The sequence below is a fragment of the Mercurialis annua genome, linkage group LG6 (genome assembly GCF_937616625.2).
Source record: "Mercurialis annua linkage group LG6, ddMerAnnu1.2, whole genome shotgun sequence".
NCBI classification, from domain to species: Eukaryota; Viridiplantae; Streptophyta; class Magnoliopsida; order Malpighiales; family Euphorbiaceae; genus Mercurialis; species Mercurialis annua.
In genome coordinates, this window is record NC_065575.1 from 45,902,813 (window position 1) to 45,916,216 (window position 13,404).

The 13,404-nt window shown below is 25.0% G+C and overlaps 1 pseudogene; it reads left to right on the plus strand.

The window, feature by feature from the left end:
- The first annotated feature begins 1,401 nt into the window (after nucleotides 1-1,401).
- LOC126687042 (methylsterol monooxygenase 1-1-like) lies at nucleotides 1,402-12,172 on the plus strand (annotated as a pseudogene).
- Nucleotides 12,173-13,404: the final 1,232 nt, after the last annotated feature.

Below are 13,404 nucleotides of genomic sequence, written 5' to 3' on the forward strand. Positions count from 1 at the left end.
CTATATATAATAATATTAATAAAGTAATTTCATTAAAATTTATAATATATTTAATAATATGTTATAATATTATAGATATTATTCACAGATGACATAGTTTAACGTGTGTTTTCCGTACTAAGTTCTGGTTGATAGTAAAAATATGGCAAAATCACTTTTAAAATTCAAATGTTTATTTTTTTTATCAATTGCAGCAAGACTTTTTAATTCTTACAATTATGTCAAATTCAAAAGATTTATTTTGTCACGACCCGATTCTCGGCATCGAGACCGACGCGAGGAAATGGAAGTGATTGCTCTGAAACCGTGACAAGCCTAACATTAATAATAAATTTTTTGCGGAAGACAAAATATTTCTGAACATTTTAAAAACTTTATGTAGAATGTTCCGGTTAAACCCTAATGAAACTTTCAACTAATTGTCATCTTATTTATTGCATTACAAGTTTTATAATATCCTATCATAAAATTTATGCGGCATATCATAAAATATAATTGTTATAAACATTCTTGTGCAGTTATCCAGACCTTCGCACAGCGTACGTACAATACTATAACAAAGTTATAGCGGTAAAAGACATAAACATAAGTCTGACAAGACATTAAGGCACCGTTATTCATATATATCTACGTCTACTGCAACCCTAAATATTATAAATAAAGTCATCATACTTTATTCAAGTCAGGAATTTTCCGAACAAGAAATTGAAAATCCTCACGTCACAAAGTATTCTCTTGTTCTTGAAAAATAATCCCACAACGTGGGTTAGATAAACTGGTGAATGTGTGCAAAATGTACTAATAAATATTTATATGAAAGCCAATGCAGATAGATTACCGATTCAAATGAAATCTTAAACCATGATTCATGTTTCTACATGATTTCATACATAAAAACATATATTCCATCCATACCATTCGGGTTTACCATATATAGGCCGTAAATTAATACCGTCACCATAGGTCCTAAATCAATAACGTCACCATAGGTCGTAAATTAATACCGTTATCTTTCATATCTTTTGGTTTAACCACACAGATTTTGGCTGTAAACTTTATGCGCTCGCCTTTTGCCGTAAATAAATATTGTCGCCTTTGGCTGTAAATTATTACTGTCGCCTTTGGCCGTAAATTATTACTGTCGCCTTTGAATCTGTAAGGACATTATAGTCTTTTTCATAGACATCCTTCCCATATGTTATAATTTGAATAGAATAGAACCAAAAGCTAAATTTACAGAGAAAAAAAAATATGTAATAACCCACTTTTGTAACAACTTAACATTTTGTTGTGAAGTTTGTTGAGTTGGATTAGCACACAATATGTATGTAATTATGCATTAACCGTGTTACCCACCTCAACATGGAGAAATCAAAAATTACTATATATATGTAAGTATTTTGGTGTGAGAAGAGAACAAAAAATGCTGCCTTATAAGAGTTTAGGAGAAGCAGAAGCAGCACTTGGGAGAAATCTCACCAACGTTGAGAAATTATGGTGTAATTATTCAGCAAATAAAACCGATTTTATTCTTCATTGTCATGCCATTCTTATCTTAATCATATTTTACACTATACTCTCTCTACCTTATGTGTTAATGGAGCTAAGTGGATCAAAGAAAATTAAAACTTACAAGATTCAACCCAAATTCAAGACATCATTTTTGGACATGTTCAGCTGCTACACATATGTTATTTCCAATTTTCTTCTTGTTGTTGGCCCTCTCCAAATTCTTTCTTACCCTACCATTAAGGTAATTGTTTAACATAATATTATATATTTTTTTTATAAATATTTAAGACAAAATATATTTATTTACCAATAGTTATATTTCGTTTGTTAAATATGCTACAAATTAAAAAAATCAGTTTCATTTATTACCTTTTCGTTGTTGCTAAATATATTCATGCTTACTTTTTGGCTGACATGGCGTCATGATTTATGTGTCAAGTATGATAAATTTTGTACAGGTGTATATATAATATTATGGCATGTTAACTCTAAACAAGTTGCGGATATATTCGACAAGGATAAAAAAATAGTTGATCAAATTGGATTTCTTTAAAATTATAATGCATTTGAAAAAAGAGATATGGTTGTAGGTAAATAAATATATTTTGCCAATATTTCAAAATATAAATTTATTTTATTAGTCTATTTTCTCTTGATTTTATGCTAAAAAAATTGTGATAAGAAAATTATTTATTTATTTTAAAAATAAAATACATAATATAGAACGGCATATGAAGCTTTTTTATAAATAAATAAAAAATTGACTTAATCACAAAAAAAACCTCGATCTTTTAACCCCTTTTCATTTGCACCCCGACGTAGCAATCTTGTCCAATTCACCTAAATTCGCACCTTTGTTTTACACTAAATTAACTCTTTTTCACTTAAAAAAATATCAATTTGATCCTTTACTTTTAGTGTAATTTTTTTAAAACACTTAATGTATAAAAAAAAGAATAAAAAATCCTCTTTCCCATAAATTATAAAATTAATACTAACAAATTTTTATTTAAATATTATAATATAAAAAAACAGCGTCACACTCCTTCGACCTCGCTACCGTTTTTATGACTTCGACGTATATTCAAATAATTAATATTTCCTAATTAATGAATTAATATACATAAAAAATTAATTAATTTTATTAATTTTAAATAATTTTTATAATAATTTTTTTTTTAAAATATCGTCACGAACCAAATCTGGTTCGTCTTTTCACTTGAAAAAATAAAAATTTGAACCTTTACTGTTAGTATAATTTTTAAAAATCACTTAATGTTACAGAAAAGAGCAAAAACCTCTCTTCCCCATAAATACAAAAAATAATACAATTTATTATTCAATAATTTTTTTTAAATTTGAATAATTCTTTTTAAAAGAAATATTATTTTTTCGTAAAACCGTTCATCTTCCTCGTGACGAACGTGCTCCAGTGTTCGTCACGAGGAAGACGAATTAGATCTGCTTTGAACCAAATCTGTTTCAATTTTGTGACGAATCCGCTTCGGTTCGTCACCAGAAGACGAACATATTTATTTAAAAAAAATTATTATAAAAAATTATTTAAATTAAATAATTTAATAAAATTGATTAAATTTTTTATGTACATTAATTCATTAACTATGAAATGTTAATTATTCAAATATACGTCGAAATCGTAAAAAAGATAGCGAGGTTGAAGGAGTGTGGCGGTGAATTTTTTTTTAACATTATAATATTTTAATAAAAAATTGTTATTAATTTTCTTATTGAGTGCTTGGAATATATATATATTAAAAAAATTGACTTTTAAAACTATTACATTTTAATTATAAAGTTTAAATCCTTCGGCTAAAACATGTAATGTATTGTTTTATTTTGTTGCAGTGGATTGGGATCAGAACTAACTTGAAAATACCAACAGAGTTAGAAATATTTATGCAAATCTATATATTATATAATTGAGAGGACCAACGGAGCCCCCTCATTGATTCTCACCAAATAAAGCATTCTTAGCAGTTCCCACTTTTTTTAAAATACCGATTTTAATTTAATTATATTAATTGGATATATATCATAACCTTTAACATCCTAATCTATATAAACTACCTAATTACTTCACACTTTTCCTCAATACTAATTTTAATTTAATTATTTTAATTAGATTATCATAACTTTTCTTTAGTATATATCCATACAATGTTCATCTTTTGAATTGTAAATTCCAGAGGCTAGGGTTTAATCTTAATCACTTCCCACTTTTTCCACAATACTATATTAATATCATAACTTTTCTTTAGTATATATCCATACAATGTTCATCTTTTGAATTGTAAATTCCAGAGGCTAGGGTTTAATCTTAATCACTTCCCACTTTTTCCACAATACTATATTAATATCATAGCTTTTCTTTAGTATGAATATCAACGCAATGTTCATCTTTTTAATTGTAGATTCCAGAGGCTAGGGTTTAATCTTAATATTCATTTTCTGTTGTGATTTCTAACCGATATGATTTTTTTTGCTCATTAAGATTGTTTGTATATTGCTCTGTTATCAGGAAAAGTGTTTTTGTTTGTGTTGATTATGCTCAAGTGATTTGTTCATTGTCTTCATCCAGTTTTCAGTTTTCAGTTTTGTTATTTGATTATTACAATTTGAAGTTTGTTTTTTTTATCATCAGATGGTGTGACGTAGGATGCGAGAAAAGTGGCAACCTCTAGCTTTAATTTAGAGGTATTATATAGTTTTTTTAAAGTATTATTATTTCACTTTAATTTAAATTCATTTTTGTGTTTATCTTTAATTTATTTAAAGATCCAAAATCTATGAGATAAATTAAAATTGCAAAAGAGAAAATCACAGCTACAAGCCTTATTCTGCACACGCTTAACCAGATGCTATACATATTGGACAACAGGATTTCTGAAGCATTTTAGCTAATGACCATTTGCAGTAGCATCTAACAGGTGTTGCTTATTTGAATATTCTTCGTTGCCTTCTATCTTAGTAACAAGTTCATCAATATTCCGAAAAACTGAATTTTAGTTAACTATGAATTTTATTTGTTTCCAATTGCATGGAAGTGACTACTGCATAGGTTTTGAATGTTATAGAAATATAACATTTGATGCTATATTTTACTTGATAATCAAAAAGGAAAAAGTTGGGTGCAAATGTTAAGTTTCTTTTAATAAATTTTAAATGGAAAATATTTGAACTATGTTAATTTTTTTATACTATACGTTGGTGTATAACTTATACTGAGTAACTAATTCTCATTATATATATTAAATTTGAATATATCTGTCAAACATTACCAATAAAGTTAATTATACATTAATATTAAGCTTCATTGTTTAACATTACCCTTCACTCCTTGCAGTTAAAGAAATCATATATACTATCATATACATAATTACCTTTTCATTCTATTAGTTCTTTTTGAGAAAATTATTTTATTATTTTATTTCAATTTATGTAAATATAATTTACTTCATTTGATGGTGACCATATTCTTATGACTAATCACATCCACTGAGTCTTTTTTACTATAATTATTTATGTTATTTATTTGATTTTTTTTTTTGTTGATTTTCCTTTTCAGTTTTTTAGTGTTTTTGTTATTTAATATATAGTAGTTTTTATCAGTTCATATTAATTAAATGATATGCTAGACATATTTCAAATTTAGTGTCTTTTTGAAAAGTTTAAAAATGCAAAAAGTAGTTTTTGACTTCTATTTTCAATACTTAAAACAATCACTACTATAGTTATTAGAATATATTTTGTTTAGTCTTATTAGTTTACATAAGTTGATTTTTTATCATTAGCATTTTATGTGTTATAATTGTTTAATAATATTTTAAATTAAAGATTATACTAATTCCGCGCAAATGCACACTAAAAGAGCTCTCTCATTAATTAGTTCCCAACTTGAATAAACTACTTATTTATTGTATCAATAAAATTATTATTATTAGATAATTGTCATTAATTTTCAATTTAGTAGATACTATATATTAAATACCTTAGAGTTATATTCATCCACAACACTTAAACCTATTGCTATGTAAACTCTCTTTCTACTTTTGTATTGATGAGTTTGACATTTAACTAAATTATGAAATTAGCATTTTTAGTACTATATTTTATAAACAACGAATAGATGTTGTATTGGAAGAAAAGTGCAGACATGTTATTCATAGATAACTGACCATGGTAACAATTTTTCCGTATTCTAATTCAAACGTGTAATGATTTTTCAGTATTCTAATTCAAATGTTTTTCCTTAATGCATCTACAACTAGAATTAAATGTTAGTTTGAATGGACTAGCATAAAATTTAATCTAGATTTGAGTATTGCCATAGTATGGCAAAAAAAATTATTTTTAAGAGTTACATGTGGTATTTTGATTAGCAATTGAATCACTTTACATTCATCAACAACCCAAACTCCTGCAGGCAATCATCATATGTGATATTTATATAGTATTTATTTTATCATCTGTAATTTTATGATTCAGTAATCTTTAGTTTTATTAAATTAAAAATATATCATTATTATTTAGTGAAATTACTTGAATATTATATAACTATCAATTGTTAGAACTAATTTAGACCAAATCCAATTTGATAAAATAAATTTTGGCGAGATTTAATATTTTTATTAGTTTTATAGATTACAAAAAATATTTAATAAAAATATGTAATATTAATTAAATTACTTTAATTAAATATTAATTTGAGTTCGCGCAAATGCGCGGGCTTACGACTAGTATTGGTATATTTTCTATTAGAAGATTACTCTCATTACTGGTAGTGGTTACACAGAGTTCTACATTCAAATTGGGGCTACGATAAAATACATCACGTCCACCATGAATACAATGCACCCATAGCACTCGCATCATCGTATGCACATTGGGCTGAGATATTGATTCTTGGGCTTCCTTCATTTATTGGGCCTGCTTTAGTTCCGGGTCACATTTTCACTTGAGAGATTTAGAAATTTACCTAAAGAAAGAAAATAATAGGAAATAATACCTCAATGCGGAAAAGTCATGACAAATACATCACATTTTTTATTTTATTTGGATTTTACTCTCCGTGTTATAAATATTGTAATTATACTCTTTGATATATGTAGGCCATCTCTCCCTCTCTCACACTCTCTCTGTGCAGCAGCTTTGCACATGCATGCCATATGTCTTTTGTTCTCTTTAATTACTAATACTTTTACTCTTTTTTAAATTACTTACCTGTTGGCATTTTTCTTCTTCTTTAAATTACTTGTTGACATTTTCTTTTTATTTATTCAATTTTTTCATTTTTTTTATTTCCTTCATTCTTTAAATTAATTATAAATATTTTTTCAATGATCTGGTCTCTTTTTTTTTCCTTTATATTTAACTTTTCAAAATAATATTTTATTTTTATAATAATATTATCATAATTTTTTGATAAAAATTAATATAGTTTATTTTTAAATTTTTAAATTACTTAAAAAGGATGTTAATAATAAAAAATAATTTTTTTATAAAATATTTGAATATATTTAATATAAAAAATATTTAATTTTTTTATTTAATAATTATATCCGTAACTTTTTTTTCATGCATGTATAATATTATCGTACTATTATCCTTTTATTATTATAAAACCTTATCATACTATTATTTTCATATTATCACCTCGTTATTATAATTTTTTTGTAAATTTTTTTTCATACAGTTATCATATTATCATACTATTATCATTTTATTATCATAAAACTTTATCATAATATTATCTTCACTTTATCATCTCGTTGTCATAATTTTTCTGTAATGTTTTTTCATGCAGGTATCATATTATCATAAAATCTTATCATACTATTATTTTCACATTATCATCTCGTTATCATAATTTTTATGTAATTTTTTCCATATAGGTATCATGTTATCATACTATTATCATATTTTTATTATCATCTAGTTATCACTGGTATCATGAATCTTATTATAATTATACTTTTACGTACGTTATCATCCAATTATCATAACCTCATCATACTTCATTATCATCTAGTTGTCATACTACAGTGTTATGATAACGACATGATAATATAGTGATATTAACATGATAATCAGACACTATTTTATTATACATTATCATAGATATTATCATTACATTATCATAGATATTATCATACTATTATCATAACCTGTTTTTATAAATAATATCATAATATTTTATCATAACAGTATCATAAAATATTATCATAACATTATCATGACGTACTTTATCATAACAATATATTATCATAACATTATCATAACCTACTTTGTCATAACTATATCATAACATTATCATAACATACTTTGTCATAACCTTATCATATTATTATCAAATGGTATCATATTATTATCATAAAATTTATCATACTATTATCATAAACGTTATTTATCTTTTATCATAACTGTATCACACTATTATCATAACTATATCACACTATTATCATGATCGTATAATGTTATGATATTAATATGATAATAATCATACAGACATGCTAACGTTAATGATACCGAAATGATAATCAAACACTTTTCTTGACAGAAATTTGTTTTTCTATGCAGTGTTATGATAATGATATGATAACGTCATAGTGATAACGATATGATAATCAGGCGCTGTTTTCTGCAGAAAATCGTTTTTTCTATAGAAAATTGTTTTTTTCATCATAAAATCGTTTTTAATGCAGATTTTCAGATCTTAAACTGAAAAAAGTCAAGAACAATTTTTGTAGATCTGAGAGTTAAAATAAATTATAATAATCACCACGAGTAAAGATAAAATCGCTGAAATTAAATATGAAAGAAGGGGGAATCGACGGCGTAGCGAAGACGGAGCGAAGGCGCGAAGCAACGCCGGAGCGATGGCGGATTGTTAAAGGAACGGCGACGGAGTGATAAAGAAGAAGAAAAATTAATGAAGAGAAAGAAGAAAATGAAGAAGAAGAAAAAATGGAGAAGGAGAAGAAGAGAGAGAGAGAGAGAGAAGAAAATCTGGAAAAAAAAAGATGTAAATATTAGAGTAAAAATAAAATGCTGAGAGTAAAAAACAATAAAAAATAAGTATTATTATAATAAAAAAAGATCTCAGAGTAAAAAAATAAAAGTGCTAAAAATGTGAGGTATTTTCTCTATCTTTTTCTTGTTGAGGTATAATTTACTATTATTTTAAAAAATGGAGTGTTTTTCCTAATTTTCTCTTTTCACTTATTGGCTATGGTTCGTTTTCAGAAATTTGGAAACTATTGAAACTCATAGCGGGTACTTACATTATATTCTCTTTCCTAATCACTCAAAATTCCTTCACAATTAATCCTTTTAGCAATTATATATTGATGTAGGAATTTTTTTAATTTTACCTTAATTTATCTTTTTATGTTTTAATTGTACCCAAAAATATTAAATTGACCTCTTTTTTATTTAAAAAAAATTAAAATAATTCTTCATTTTTAACCTATATTTCAATTGAACCCTAATATTATTAATAATATAAAAAATAAAAGATTATTTTAAATTTTTTTCTAAGTGAAAAGAGGTAGATTTAATATTTTGGAATACAACTAAAACATAAAAACCTAAATTAGAATAAAATTAAAAAAATTCATACGTTAGAGTATAATTGTAAAAAAAGTTAAAGGTGATAGAATTTTGAATAATTAAGCCTTTTCTAATTATTATATATATTGATATTACTATTATCTCTGTCAATCTCTATCCCAACTACCGTTTTTTCTTTTTAGTTTGAAAAATTACTATTTCATCATTGATTTTTATGTTTTATATAACCAAAACCACTCTTATATAAAGAGATGTTAATTAAATAAAGCTAAAATGTAAAAAAAAACAGTTATATTTAAAAATTCATACAAAATATTCTAGTTTAGTTGTAAATTCACAGGTTTAGTAATAATTATACGAAATTCATTTTATTATTACAGATATGACATTCCATGGAGTCCAACAAAATTTATCCCATTTTATGGAGGAGCTAAATATCACGATTATCATCACTATGTTGGACGTGAAAGTAAAAATAATTTTGCGTCAATTTTTACTTATTGTGATTTTATTTACGGAACCAACAAGGTGAGTAAATACAAATTATAGGACATACAACTTAAAAAAAGCATAATGAATTTAATCAATTATAAATTAATATAGTTTTTTCTTTCTTTCAGGGATACCGGTACCACATATCGACTATGAAAAAGGTATTACTTTAAGGCAATGTTTTAAGAAAGCGGAGTGGATCAGACAACTGGTTAACCGGAACCGGCTAGCTGTCCAGTCCTGTCAGATGATTAAAGTCCACAAGTTTAAAAATCGATCAAACTCTAGGTTTAATCAGAAAATTCAATTTTCCTAAAAAAACTGAAAAAATCTGGTTTTAAAATATTAGTCTAAGCACACATTTTTTTGGTCCAAAAAAGTACCTATTAATAATTATAATTTACAAAGTAAAATTTAATAGCTATTATTTTATATAAATATATCATTATAGTTTTTGTTTATAAATTTAATTTTATTTATTTTAATAACTATTAATTATTTAAATTGAAAAAAAACATCTCCTTATCTATTCCATCATAAAAAAATTCTTTTAGGTATATCTAAACATTAATCACTTATAATTAGATTTCACACAATAAAGACTTACACATTGTCTTTTTTTGAACTGGTCTAACAGTGGCCCCCTTGTAAAGCCGGTTTGATGTCCGGTCTGGTTTTAAAAATATTGTTTTAAGGCATCAAATAAAAAGTTTGATGTTTATTTATTAGTCTAATAATGTCAAAAAGCTAAATCAATTTTTACTTTGTGGAAATTTGTCTTGACTTTTTAAAATTTTAAATCTATTGCAATTTGGTTAATTAGCTGGAAATCGATTAAATTTTTAAAACTACTTTAATATTTTTTAAAATCAATTCATCTGAACTATGTGACATCCAATTAACAACTCTTTAATTTTTTTAAGTACATTTTTAATTGACATGTATTCATAGATTTTTGGCGAATTAGTCAAATAAATAATTATTAACATTTAACAAAATAAGATAAATATAAAAAAAGTTAAAAAGTCTCGATAATTATTTTCATTAAGCCTTATTTATTTAGCTAGCTAATAAAGTCATTGCATCTACAAAATGATTTTATATCTTTGAGATGGTTAGGTTTGTAAAAAAAGGCTCTTTTTTCACGAAACGTGGAAAAAGAATTAAGGTTATAATCTAAAAAAGTTATATTTTACAATTTAAACTATTTTACTCCTCGGCTAAATTGACAGAAAATAATTAAGCTTTACATATAAAATGAAGATGAAATGACAAAATTAAATTTTATTGAATAATTTAAAATTAAAAGGATTAAAAGAATTAGAATATCAATCTGAGAGTGTTTTTTTACTTTTTTCAATCACATGCTTGATCTTATCTTTTATGCAAAATTTAAAGGATAAAATTAACATTTATTGGTTGGATTTGTCAGAAATTGTATGCATATATATTTGAGTAATGCTATATACAGGGCTGACCTTAGGTAAAATGAGACTTTAGGCAGTATTTCTTTTATTTTACATATCATGATTTATATCTTTTAGTAGCCATTTTTTTTGTCGAAATAAACTAAAATTAGCAAATAAAATGAAAAATGCCACCTGATTTCACGATCTTGTGATGAAATTATAGTGCCACTATTATTAACTATAAAATAATAAACAATCAAATATTTAATATCACTAAAAACTAATATAAACAAAAACAAATCAAAATAACAAATAATAATAAATTAGAAAGAAATTAATTATCTCAATTTTTGGAAATTTATTAATTTAGTTTATTAAAATAATTTATAATAAACTAAATTAATAATTAAGAAAAAGAAAAATAATGATAAATTAGATGTAATAGTTTCAAAAGAGATATTATTTTTTTTTGGCAAAAAAAGAGATATTAGAGCTGGAGAAAAATATTATGAGATTTTAAGAAATAGTGTAGTTAAAGAAAATATATTTAGGAAATTTTAAAGAAGCACAAATTTTATTAAGGTAATTTTTATTTGATTTGTCAAACTATTCTATTATCAATGTCAAAATTTTGGCAAAAATTGTGATAATTTAAAAAAATTTGTTTGAATCAAATTTTATTAATATTTTTGTTAAGCATATAAGCTTTAGTTTTACGAATGATTCAAATTTTTTTGACATTTAGGTGTGCATGTAAGAGTGGTCAAAATAACTTGACTATTTCAATAGTACCGTTTTAGTAATAATTCTTGATCTTTAAAACTATAAATAATTTTGTCAAATTAAAAGGACCTTATAATTGTGGCTATATAATCCAACACTTTTAATCCATTTTCTGGACCGTCTAATGTGGCAATTAAAGAGTAGATTGATTAAATTTTATTTTTTAGAATCTACATTTTTGGATAGAAATTGAACAAAACTTTATCATGTAAAGTAGGTTAAAAAGATGGATTATAAAATATTTTTCTATACATTTACATCTATTAAATGTTCTAACAAACTATGTAATTACCTCGTGAAGGACATTTGAATATTATGACAGTATTGCACACAAGATGGTGGCGGCGGGGGAGTTCATTTGGGTTGCTTTTGGAATACTTGGAAACTATTTGCGCACCATAAGTAGAATAATTGTTTTTTCTTTTGCTATGAATCCATAAGTAGAATACTAGTAACTGGAGTAGTAAATATATTGTGAATGTAAAGAACAAGTCAATGAATATATCTACCACTACCTATCCCAAAACAATGTCTGTATATTTCTCGATTTTTTTAAAAAAATATTTTCTAAATCTTAATAGAATTGTTATTATTTTTAAAAAGGCCTATTTTTAACATTCTATCCGTCTAATTTAAGAAAGACAAATGTCTTCTCTACATAAATTAAAAAGATAATTATTAGTTATTTTTTCATTTTATCTTTATTACTGATGGTCATGTAAACCGTGTTTAGAGTTATAATTATTAATTTAAAAAAAAGAGAGTAAAAGAATAAAATTTATGTAAATTGACACTAAAAATAATGATATGAACTTTTTAGATGAAACATATAAAAATAATATTCATTTTTAACAGAACATAAGAAGTAAATTGTCTTTATTTAAAATTTACTAATCACCGAGTATTTTATTGCTATATATTCAAATATGTAAGAAAATGAGAATTGTTCCATATAAGAGTAAATTGCTAGTCATGGTCTAAAACTTGTTCAATGCTCCACTATAAACTAAAATTGACCAACACAATTGATTACGAGCATACCAAATTGACGAACACAAAACACAATTGATTACGAGCATACCAAATTGACGAACACATAAATCAATTTGTTCTTTACAAAATCAGTAGCAATAAACAAATCTATAAATAAGAGAACGACAAAATAAATAATTATATGAATAACAGAATAATTTTATAAAAAAAATTATAGATCTACAATAATTTATTTATAAAATGTTTAAATCATTACAAAAAAAACCTAAAAATTACAAAAATCTAAAAACGAGTCGAAAAATCCATAGCGCGAACGGAAAAGATGAACATACAAGCGCGAACGGAAAAGACGAACATACTAGCGCGAACAGAAAAGACGACCGGAAACGACGAGAAATTCATCGGAAGTAGACGAACGGAAAAGTGAACGGAAAAGACGAACGAAAAAATAACCGGAGGAGACAAACTGAAAATCAAACGAAAAAGAAGAAGAAAAGAAGAAAGAGAAAAAAGAGTGGCTATGTAAAAGTTTAATCTAAAATGAGATAAGACTTTTATATATAGATGATACTTTTGTAAATAAATTAAAAAAAATAGGTACCGTAGGAAATAAGAGAAAGATGAG